Source organism: Sminthopsis crassicaudata, chromosome 1 (genome assembly GCF_048593235.1).
Source record: "Sminthopsis crassicaudata isolate SCR6 chromosome 1, ASM4859323v1, whole genome shotgun sequence".
Taxonomy (NCBI): Eukaryota; Metazoa; Chordata; class Mammalia; order Dasyuromorphia; family Dasyuridae; genus Sminthopsis; species Sminthopsis crassicaudata.
In genome coordinates, this window is record NC_133617.1 from 541,372,885 (window position 1) to 541,385,184 (window position 12,300).

Sequence of the window (12,300 nt, forward strand, 5' to 3'; positions counted from 1 at the left end):
CATTCTCTTTATCAAAAAAAATGGAAACAAAATATGAAGTAAGCAGCTCTACCTTCTCTGTTGTCAGTTAGCTCTATCTCATCTTCTGAAAGGCAAGGACTTATCCTTTTTTTAATGCTCTTTTTTGTTTCCCTCAATATAGTTCTTATAAAAACCCCTATTTATTGTCTTTACCTTCCCTTGTCAACTTTAGCTAATACTAAGATTTAGCATTACTTACATTATTTTTATGGCAGCATGCCATGTTTATATTCCTCTTATTTTATTTGGCCTTGCTTCCAGTTCCTGTGCATTTGTTTTAAAAATATAAGTTGAGGGCAGAGCCAAAATATAAGTTGAGGGTAAACTCCCTGCCATAATTTCTCCGCAAAGATCTAGAAACTGTAGTAGAGCAAGTTCTTGTTGGGAAATCCAAGAAAAAAGAAATACAGCAAATCACTTTTCTTGACTAATTCACCATTAGAAGAAAGACAGACAGATTTTCAAACAATAGTGGCAGTTTGCCAGGAAAATACCATGGGGACCCTTCTAGTACTTGATCTAAAGGAGGACCAAGGCTCTGTATAAGCAGGAGAAAAATTCCCAGATAAGTATAGGCGTAACCAATTTTGTACAGACTGCAATAACAGGTGTTAATTTGTAACTCTCTCATTCACTCTTCAGGGTAACAGATCTAGGTAGGACCTCAACCCAGGGATGACTTTCTAGTGTAAAAAGTAGATGTTGATCCTAGGCTGTGTACTGAATACAGATCAAGTTCAGAAATTTTCAGTACCTGTGTGGCTCTGACCTTAGAAATAGAGCTCAATCTCAATTCTAAATTCCCCAATACAGTCTGAAACCTATATGGGAATAACCAGGATAGGAAACCCTCCTTTAAATGGAGTCCATAGTTCTGTCACTTTGAAAGTGTAGAGATTTCTATTGATAGTAGCTGAATCCAACAACTGAACTATTGAACTCCAAGCAGGAGTTGGTTCACAGATGTGTTACACAAACTCAAACTCAAATTATGAACTTGAAGAGCTCAAACCAGGAAAGCAATAATTAGACTTTGTTCCCAGAAAAAATATCTCAGATCTCTTTGGGAGCAATGAAAGTTTTCAAGTGCACAGACTGAACTGTTACTGAGAGCCTAGGATACATTCAATACATTGAAACATATTGAAAATAGCAGAGAATACAGACTCAGCCAGGACATGTCAACCAGAAGAGCACAGAGGAGAATCTCAATATTAAGTCAAAAGTTGGGAAATCAGATGGAAAAATGAACAAGCAAAAACAATGAATTCCTTCATAAAGAGCTACTGTGATGACATTGAAGGGAATGACTTCAATACATTTATAAGGAAAGATTTAAAGAAAAAAACACAGTTTGGCATACTTTCATCAGAATTCCTAGACGATATAAAGCAAGAGGATGTTATGAAAAAAAAAAAAGTTTACTTTGACTCAGCAGTCAAATATTCTGTATCCCAAAGAAATCATGAAGGAGGGAAAAGGACACATATGTGCAAAAATGTTTGTAGCAGCTCTTTTTGTGGTAGCAAAGAATTGTAAAATAAATAGATGCCCATCAATTGGGGAATGGCTGAACAAGTTGTGGTATATGAATGTAATGGAATATTATTGTTCTATAAAAAATGAACAAGCTGATTTTAAAAAGGCCTGGAAAGATTAACATGAGCTGAGTCTGAGTGAAACAAGTAGAACCAGGAATATATTGTACCCAATAATAGCAAGAATGTGTGATGATCAGCTATGAAAGACATGGTTCTTTTTAGTGATTCAGTGATCTAAATCTAAAGCAATCCCAACAGGCTTTGGACAGAAAACGCCTCCAGAAAAAGGACTAAGGAGACTGAATGTAAATTAACACATGCTATGTTCACTTCTTCTTCTTCTTTTTTTTTTTTTTAATCTCTTTCATGATTTTTCCCTTTTGCTCTGAGTTCTCTCTCTCAACATGATTCATAAAGCAATGTGTGTCAAAAATAAATAAATAACAAAAACCCCAAACAGCAACCACAAAGCATATCTCATAAAGTCTCAAAAATGGATTTTAAAATTATTTTAAAATTGAGAATCCTGGAGGGGAAAATGGGGGAAAAAGTAGAAATATGGAAGAAAGAAAGGAAAGAGAATTAACAGCATAGTAGAAGAGATGCAAAATCTTACACAAGTAACAAATACCTTAAAAATTAAAATTGATCAATTGAAACTAATAGTTCCATGAGACAAATATTAAGAACTATTAAAGCAAAGTCAAAAGACTTAAAAGTACAAGAAAATATGAGATATTTTATAGCAGAAACAACTAACCTGGAAAATAGATGTAGGAGAGAGAATTTAAGGAAAATTAGGCTACTTCAAAGCATGACTAAGGTATCTTATTTTAAGAAATCCAAGAATTGTTTTGAAAACCAAAGGCAAACTGGAAATAGAAAGAATTCACTTTCACTTCTTCAAAGAATCCCCAAAATAAGCTCCCAAGAATATTATAGTCATTATCCAGAACTTCCAGGTCAAGAAAAAATCCTGCAGGCAACCAGAAAGTAAGAATTCAAGTAGTACAGAGAAACTCCATGAGAAGCCAAATCATGTCTGATTTAGCAGTTGCCACAGTATAGAGAGTTTGGAATACAATATTCCATAAAGCAAAAGACAGAGGCTTATCAACAATAATAACATACCCAGATAAACTAAGTATGTGGAATGGGGGGTAGACCTTCTATAAAATAATTTCCAAACATTCCTAATAAAGGAATCAGAGATGTGAAGCTATTTTGAAATACAAACACATGAGTCAAGAGAATTATAAATAATAAATATGAGTGAAATACTAAACAAGGATAAAATGTTTACGTTCTAATATATGAGGAGATTATATATGGGTAGCCTTAGAACTCTCTTATAATTAAAGTTCATAGAGGGAGTGTAATAAAACAGAACACCTGAGTGATTTTGTCCTGGTTTTATTATTTTAAGAGGAGAATGAAAAGAGAAGAAAAAAGAATACATTAAAAGTATGAGAAGAAGAGAAGAAGGCAGGGGAAATTATTCAATGTAATTGGAGCACAGAAGTCTCTGTCTTGTCTATCGCTCTGTGATGTCTTTGTGCCAGATATTACATTTCTCAAACTCATCTTTTCCTCTTTCTGTCCAAATGGGCTACAGCAGAGCTATCAAACCATAACAATGTTATCCTGCCCACCACCACCACTTTACACATTTCTTGTTTCTTTAGAAAAAAAGTATATCCATCCAGAGACATAACCCAGGCTTTGGTTTAATCCTACCAACTATATGAGGTCAATTCATATCCCTAAATCTCTTCTATTAAAACCTCAGTTTTTGTTTGCTGACTGAATCTTGGGCATTTATATACAGACACTAGAAACTATGGGTATTGGTACTGACTTTTTTCTTTGACTGAGTATTGTTAACTGTTTTGATAGGTCTTAATAGGTTCTATCTTGGATAAATACATTAAGATAACATCTCTCTAATATTGATATAAAACTGACAAATAGGTCCCTCAGTAACCCTCAGTAGAGAATCATTTACTTACTTACTTACTCTTCTCTTCAACTATTCCTTAGTGGACAATTTTTCAGCTCATAGTTTCTTTGACTACTCTATATTATCCTTAGAAAACAAATAGCTTCTTCCTCCTCAAAGTATCCAGCACCTTCCTCTTTAGGAAGAACTTCGAATTTGTTTTTAAGCTCTAAATTTGCATTTGCCTCCTTTTCTCCCTTTCTCTTCTGCAGAACATTCTTATTTAAGAGTGTTGAATATCAACCTGGGAAGGGTCAAGTGTCCTCAGGGTACCTAGATCCCTCTTTTCCCATAAAAACCTTGTTACTATGTCCTTTAAGAACTTTTATCCTCTCTAGCAACTGTGGGAATTGAGTCAACCCTATTAACTTCTTTTGTGACTCAATTCTATATCTAGCTCAGTTCTATTATTATTATTCAGTTATGGGTCTAATCCCTTTTCTATTTTGTGAGAAAACTTTATTCAATTATGAAAAATTTGAGAAAACTTTATTGGATTGTTTGGACCTAATGCTGCATGACTAGGGAACCATTGCTAACAGATACTTTAACTAAGGACCTGGGTTATATACTACCAGAAACACAGTCTGATTCAAAGTTTGATGCAAGAAGTTTTCTCACAATTATATATCTCAAGTAGTAGATCTCAAGAAACTTATATTTTTATTTGAAAACTAGTCCTTTACTGGTCAACCAATAGTGTTTTCATGTTCCTTTGATTGAATACAGACACTTGGGATAGAGAGGTGGGCATTTGAGCACCTCTTTTTATTCTGTTTTGTTGCTGTTGTTTAAATGTAATTAAATGTTTACATTTAATTACATGTTAAAACAATTTTAGCATTCTTTAAAAAACAAAAACAAAAACAAAAAAAAACTTGAGTTCCAAATTCTCTTTCTCCTTCCCTGCCCTCCTCATTAAGAAGGCAATTAATTTGATATAGGTTACACACCCTTTTTCTAATTTCAAAAAATTACACCTGTTCATTTCTCCCCTCCACAGTTGGAAAGTCCCTAATCTTTTCTCCAATTAGAAATCAGATTACCTAAATTTGTATTCTGGTTAATGGTTTTCTTTTAATTAAATGGTTTTATCTGATTAATTATTTTTTAATACATAAAATTTGTCTCATTTTGTATTTAAGATCTTTGGACTAACTGGGGAGTCCATTAATCTATTTATTATACCTAGTTGCTAATAAATCATGTATCTGGGACTATTTACTCAGTTATTATTAATAATCCACTATGTAATCTGGATTATAGAGAGGCATCTCCACAATACTTTTACCTTCTCTGAGTCAGAAGAGAGACCAATTTGCACTTTGTACAAGGTTAACAATCACTCAGCTGTAGCAAAAATAGAAAAACTTCACACTCATTGAAAGTTAAAAATACCAATTTCCTCTATTTGACATAATGACTACAATATTGAGCCTTACTTCTTGAAACTACTTCTGAGTATTTATATTTCAACCTTAAGATCTTGTTTAAAAGTTTTTACAATAAATTATTCTTAAAGGGCATTTTGTTTTAAAAGGAAGAGAGAGGGATTCTGATGGCAATAAGGTTGTACGTTTTAAACAAAGACTCATTCCTTGATAACTATCATTCCTCACACTGTGATAAAAATAAATGGTAGCTTGCAAAGTTAAAAAAAATTAAAAAACACCAAAAAGCCTGTGGAAATGAGACAAAATAAGACAAGGCCTCCAGACCTGTGAGAAAAATCAATCTGATGGGGAATTGACAAATTTGTTTAATGTGCAGACCCAAGATTTGAGGACTGACCTGTAGAGACCTTTTCTTGGACATGTAGCAAAGTTACTGTCAGTTCTCTTAATCTGTTCAATTATACAGCAGCATCTCAGAGACAACTTCCCCCCCAAAACATCACTTTATATTAACTTTTCCCATTGTGTTTGAAACACCAAGTCATCTTCCTCTCTCTTCTTCTCAATCCAAAATAAATTATTAAAACCAACAACTGCTCTACAATTCAAGTATTATAGAACAGGAATGCCAAGTTGGGCTTGAATGAAGTGAAGTCAAACTGAATGAAAGTTATACTCAACATTTCCATACTAGTTGTGTCATTCATGGCTCTAGTGGCAAGTAATTAAAATCAATGTGATTTTTCTCTGCTGAGATGATAGTAAGGGCTCTTTATCCCCATTATACCTCAGCTTAGGCAAAAGAGGGATATAAAAAAAATGGCACAAGAACCTATTTAGAAGCAGTCATTTTTTAAAAATTATATAATTCTATTGCTACATCAAGTTGATGTAATGGGGAAATTCAGACACAGAGGGAGTTAGATCAAAAAGGAGCTGACAAAGCTAACTCACTTTAACACCTGCCCAGCAGAAAACTGACAGCAAGAGAACTTGATATTCTAAGAAGAAATTTAACTCTATTTCACACATATAGACCAATCCTCGAAGTAAACATATTCTTCTCCCTAAAGTTCTTTTCTAGCATTTCAATGAGGTGTGGAGGTAACCCTGTGTTTTTGATGGCTGTGATAATGTACTATACATGCTGGCAGATCTTACCAACCTGGAAAGGCTCCTAATATAGACACACACTCCCTTCCCCCTGCCCCTCCCCCAGTCATATGTGTTTGTCATTTGCAAACTGGGGTGCTTCAATTCAGAGACTCTTTGCTAGGTTGACCATGGGGTGATAATTTGTCACTTTGTATTTTTTTTTTTGTCTCATATGTAACAGGTACAGCTAAACCATGACAGCTGTAATAAATTTTGTAATGTTTGGTTTGGATATTATAAATTTAAGGCTGAAAGAGCCCTCAAAGCCACTTAACCTAATCCCTTCATTTTTCAAATGAGGAAACTGAAGTCAAGAAGATCACATGAATTGCCCAGGATCATTCAGATGGTATCCTATGAAATTTGAATCCAGGACTTCCTGATTCCAAGTATTCTATTCACTACATCATGTTGTTTCTCAACATGAAGGATAGGTTGGCTATTTAGGATTTTTTGCAACCACAAAATTTTTTGCTTTATGAATGTAAATAAATTTAAATTACTTGCTAAAAATGTATATATGTTAGTGATTGAGAAATTGCCTACTATTGTATCTCATAGATATAAGTCATCCAAATATAGGAAGTATTGAAGGTAGAAGAAGTCCTGAGTAAATGTTAGACCTTTTGCAATCTCTGCAGCATACTTTGGAGTCTGGAGACTAATTCTGGAAAGTCTAGAGATAAAATAAATGGGTAATTTGATGGATTAATGGTATTTTTTGTTTTGTTTTGTTTTCCTCATAAAGTCCATATAAGCCTATGTGAAGAATGGCTCCAGTCAAAGCCATTAGAATCCTGTGGTTGAAGACAGGTCCAATGAATCAGCAATGCGGTGGTTTGAAGTCTCTCCCTAATTGTCCTTTATACCCTCAAACAATTAAAATGTTCAAAGACCTCCAAAGCATGAATCTGGGAATGAAAATACCATGGAATGCCTTGCTTCACCACCATTCACTACTCTATAACACTTGGGAAGTCAGGAAAACTAGTAATGATATGAAGCAGGATTTTCCTTACATAATAGAGAATGTCAGGAGACCCCCCCCCCCAGAATACTGGCTATGTAAATTTCACACATAGGCCTTTTTCCCTTCCCAGAGTAGTTCCTGACATTACAAAATCACTCATTTGGATAGACATTGGCTTCCATATGAAGAAATCAGTATAGGCTACACAAATTACCTTCCATACTCATTTTAAGAAAGGATACTATGGTTTAGAAACCAGGAACAGGACCAGAAAGGGTTTTACCCCCAAACACAAGTACCCACATGTTTGTATGTCTTTAGTTTTTATGCTGGTAATGTAAGTTAGGGGCATCTTTAACTTTTATAGGAGATACTTCTCTTGAGTCAAGTCCTCATCCAAAACTACTGGAAAAATCACTATACTAAGCAATCTAGCAGGCTGACAGAAGCTTTTTCCTTACCTGTACAATTTAGAGGTAAAAATGAGAGGGGAAGGCAGAAATATTTAGAAGGCTGTTGTATAATACAATCACAATATTGGGCATACAAGGAGGCACGGATGCATAGAATGGATATTTCTAAAAATGACTGCAATTTAAAAACAAAAAGCTGACTTTAAAAAAATGCATTTCCAGACCTGTTCACAAGAACATCTTTAACTCAATGTAGTAGAAATGTTTGTGATGAATGATATTATAGTAGTTGAAAACACAATAGGTGGAAGCATTTCAGGCACTTTGTGGATTAAATAGAATGTTGTGAGCTATCCTGGGAACCTAACTAATGCATTTAATATTGTTTCCATCGTAAGAGGAATGTCTCTTACCTCTCAATTCCAATTAACATAACTAGCAAAATTCTCTGTAACCTGATATCTTTGTCAGGCGAGAATGCCTCTTTGACTGACTTAGACAGTCGATCATCAAGGCATGAACAACCTGAGAGCAAGTGAAGTAATTGAGCTGTGAAGGAATGAAGTGCCTCAGGCCATTGGATGAAGTAAGATCATAAAATGTGATGGAATTGGTTGAAAGAATTAGACTTATATCTGGGTCTATTCAGAAAAAAAGAGATTCCATCAGGAGCATTTGAGAAACTGCTTCTAGTGTTAAATTTTGGGAGTGCTTTGAAAAGCAGATATTTGTGCCATAATCAGAGGCCAGTAAGGTAAATATTGGGTGGGGATGGGGAGTGAGCCTTGAGGGTATATAGTATTTTCCCTTCCTCCAGAAACCCCCTAATTCATTCATCTGGAAGTTGAAAAAAGACAAATTCTACACAATTAGGAAAGATACCTCAGGTAGCATGTGAGACACAGAATTGAAACTTCAGAACTAAAAAAAACAACTCAGCCCTCAGAGCCAAGAAAAGACTACCCTATAGGAGAAATTTATAAGGATTTTACAAAAAGAGGAAAAGACTTCCCTTTAAGAGACGTGTTACCCTTTTTGCTATTTGTGTTCACTAAGCAGTATGAGCCCATGTTTTCCTGCATTCAATATGTAGAGGTGGAAGAATAAGTCACAGAATATTTTTTTTTGAGGGGGCGATGTTTTGCACTAACTTTTCTTGCTAAAGATACCCTTAATAGATATGTTTAATCAGAAGCTAATTAACTCTGGCTAGCAAATTGATGTTAAATATCAATAGGGAGTCTACCTAAAATAAGAAGCCAAAGAGGCTTGGGAACAATAGTACTAGAAAACCATGCCCAGGTTCACCCCTACAAAATAGACAGATAGTCAGCCATCCTCTAAAGTATACCATTCACTAAAATCAGTGGCAGTTGGGAAGGAAAATGTTTTCCTGGGAACTTGGGATACTAGGAACAAAATCTTAAGTGGTCACCTTTAACCTTCCAACATTTAAATTATTTCTTGAAGATGTTTTATATTCAGAGATAGACTGTCAGCTCTCCTTCAAAATTAAAATACTATTCTGGGGATGTTTAATTTGAGCTAAGGGAGTGATTTGTATCATGAATGAGAATCTGATTGACTTTGTAGTACTAAATTGCAGGATTGGAATACTTAGTTTAGGAGAGGGCAAGAGATGCCTTTGAAAATGGAGGAGTGTTCATATCCTTGTTTGTCATTAGCCTCCTGAATTGTGTTACACGATACAGTAAGAAAATTTTGTTTTGTTTCAAATGTTAAAGGCAGCCCAAGTCTCAGTCCAGTCAATTCTTCAGTCCTTGGTCTTAAAAAGAATGTATGAAGATTATATGTTTATAATATATGCCATGCAAAGCATTAGACAGGTGTATAAGGAAGTCAGAGTAAGGCATATTGTTTCCCTCATAAGGGATTAAGGAACTCTGTGATTCAGCTTGTGAAAACTACATTTTAAAGGTAGAAGCTTCAAAACTTAGTCATATTTTGGGGGTAAAGAAACTCATGTATTTTTGCCATAGACTGATGGATCAGCAATCTAAATGAAATGACTAGGTCCAGAATGCATAAATGTGAAATATTCAGATTTTTTTTTCCTGGGCTGACATTGTATTCTCCATACAAAGAGTTACTCTCCCAAATCCTTCTTGACTTCCATCCTCCAACTCTGGCTATGTCACTTAAAATTTACACAGAATTTATTACTATAACATACAATGGTGATATTACTTTTATTTTGAATGGGATGTTGTGTTTTCCACATGTTTCTGAATACAAATTGCATTAGATCTCTTGGGAAATTTGTGATGGTGTCAGGTAAATGCCTGTCATCATGGCAAAGGCTGCAAAAATAATGCAATCCTTGATAAAGACCTGCATAAAATCATGAAAGATTGCAGCAAGTAAAACAATGTCTGCAACCCAATTAGTTTTAACTGACCTTATTTCAATCAAATAGACATCATATATATCTGAACAAGCAAATGATATCGCACTATATATATTTTAATGTTTATATATTTTCCAATTATATGCAAAAATGATTTTAACATTTTTAAAAATTTGAGTTCTAAATTCTTCTATATCCCATTCTTGAGAAGGCAAATAATTTGATATAGAATATATATATGCATGTTATCACACTACAAATCCTCTATGACTACTGAATGAACATGCTTTCACACATAAGTTTCTATGTATTAGACTCCTGGGATCACTTAGCTAACTATTTTCCCTGTTTTTTATTTACTCATTTTCTTTTTTACCTACTAAGCTATGTACTCTTTTATTTATATGGGTGTCCAAACTTATTGATATTCGTATTCCTGAATGGATGTAAATGTACAACAAGCCATATTCTACTCCTTCCTTGGTTACAAGCTGACCATTGAGCTATGCTATTATTCCCAGGTGTTTTTCCTAACACTGTATTTCTGACTTCGAGTCCTAATTACTTGATAATCTTTCCTTCCTTATATCATTTCTTTCTTTCTTTCTTTCTTTCTTTCTTTCTTTCTTTCTTTCTTTCTTTCTTTCTTTCTTTCTTAAGACCAATGAGTTTATTTGGCTATTTTTTATAGTGTTTATTTTTTATTTACAAAACATATGCATGGGTAATTTTTCAACATTGACCCTTGCAAAACCTTCTAAATTTTCCCCTTCTTCTCCCCATCCCCTCCCCTAGATGGCAGGTAGTCTAACACATGTTAAATGCTTACATTATTTCTTTAGATTAAGAGATAGCATAATGGAAATACTACTAAATTGGAGAATGAATCTTTGTTAGCTATGTGACTGTGGAAGGCTCTGAGACTTGGCTTCCTCATATGTTAAATGAGGATAACCATACTTGTATTATTAATTCATGGGACTGATTTGGGAGTAATCAGACAGGAAAAGAGCTACAAGTTGTTTTTATGGGTTGTTTTTTTTTTTTTATTTTAATACCCAACTATCTGGAGTAATATGATTTTCAGAAAATATTCATGAATTATGGTTGGAATGGGACCTCTGATGATATTGATGGTTATCCTAAAGCAGTTGTATTCCCAACTTGAGATATTTGTCCACTAAAATCAGAAAGGAATAAACACAAAGAAGCTTGAGTTCAGGGACATGTAACAGCCAGATGAAGAGAAAAGAAGCCAAGTAATTCCCTGGCTCAGTAGCCCATAACAATCCTCTAGAGTAGTCACCAGAGAAGAGACTAAAAGATTTATACTAGTTTTATGTATGTACATTCAGTTCCAACTCAGCCTCTCCTTCAATAACAATCCTTTGAGCTCTGAAGCCAATTAGAAAGCTCATAATTGCCATTAATGGCACAGGTAAACTCATTAGGTTTCCATATAGGATTATAACTGGGTGGGAAATATCCCTATGTTCTGTATAACCCACTAGAAAAAGCAAATCTGAGCATGCTTTAGGGATTGGACTTTTGTCTGCCAGTATCTTCCTCTCCATTCCACATTACATTCCTAAATATAAGTCTGGAAGTTGAGTAGTACCAGTGTTTCACCTTGCCTACGTCAAGATACTAGAGCATTATTTTTTATTTTATTAGGGTTTTTTTGTTTTATTTTGTTTTTAGAGATCCTGGAGAAGACATATTTTTACCAAGCCTAAAAAAAAAAAACGTCAGTTTGAAAAAATCAATAGTATCTTTAGTTGTCCACAAAAAACAAACAGTTGAAGCTTACCTATAATACCCAGTCACCAGAAGGAATGTGAACCTCTAAACCCTATATTTTATATACAACCTCACTACTAAAACCTGTTGTAGCCTATTTCTCCACCCACTTTGCTCCTTCTTACTGTGATAGGAAGCTACCAGCCTCTCTTTTGCTACACCAGATATCAGCAACTTGGGATTGTCAAAATCTAACTAATGTGCAACAGATGTTGCAAGAAAGAGAAATACCTTTCATCTTTCAATGTATTTTAAGCTTTGGGATAGCAGGTCTTAAGAGACACATACACACTTGTTTTTTTGTGGAACGAAATGAATTGCACAAGATGGATGGGCATGTCTGGGTTACAATCTTCTTTACAAATCTCATTTTTTCTTTCAAATGCACCCTCTATTACTATTGTAATAGTAATAGCACCCAGGTTGTCAACTTTAATGTCATCCTCTAAAGCTCTTACTAACCCTTCATATCTAATCAGTTGCCAAATCTTATTTCTATCTCCCTATCTCTTACTAATCCTTCATATCTAATCAGTTGCCAAATCTGGTTTCTAACTCCATCTCCTTTATTCTCCTCACATAGCAATCAGCTATGTAAGGCAGGGATACTGAGCTGGGCCTAAAGTCTAGGAGATTTTG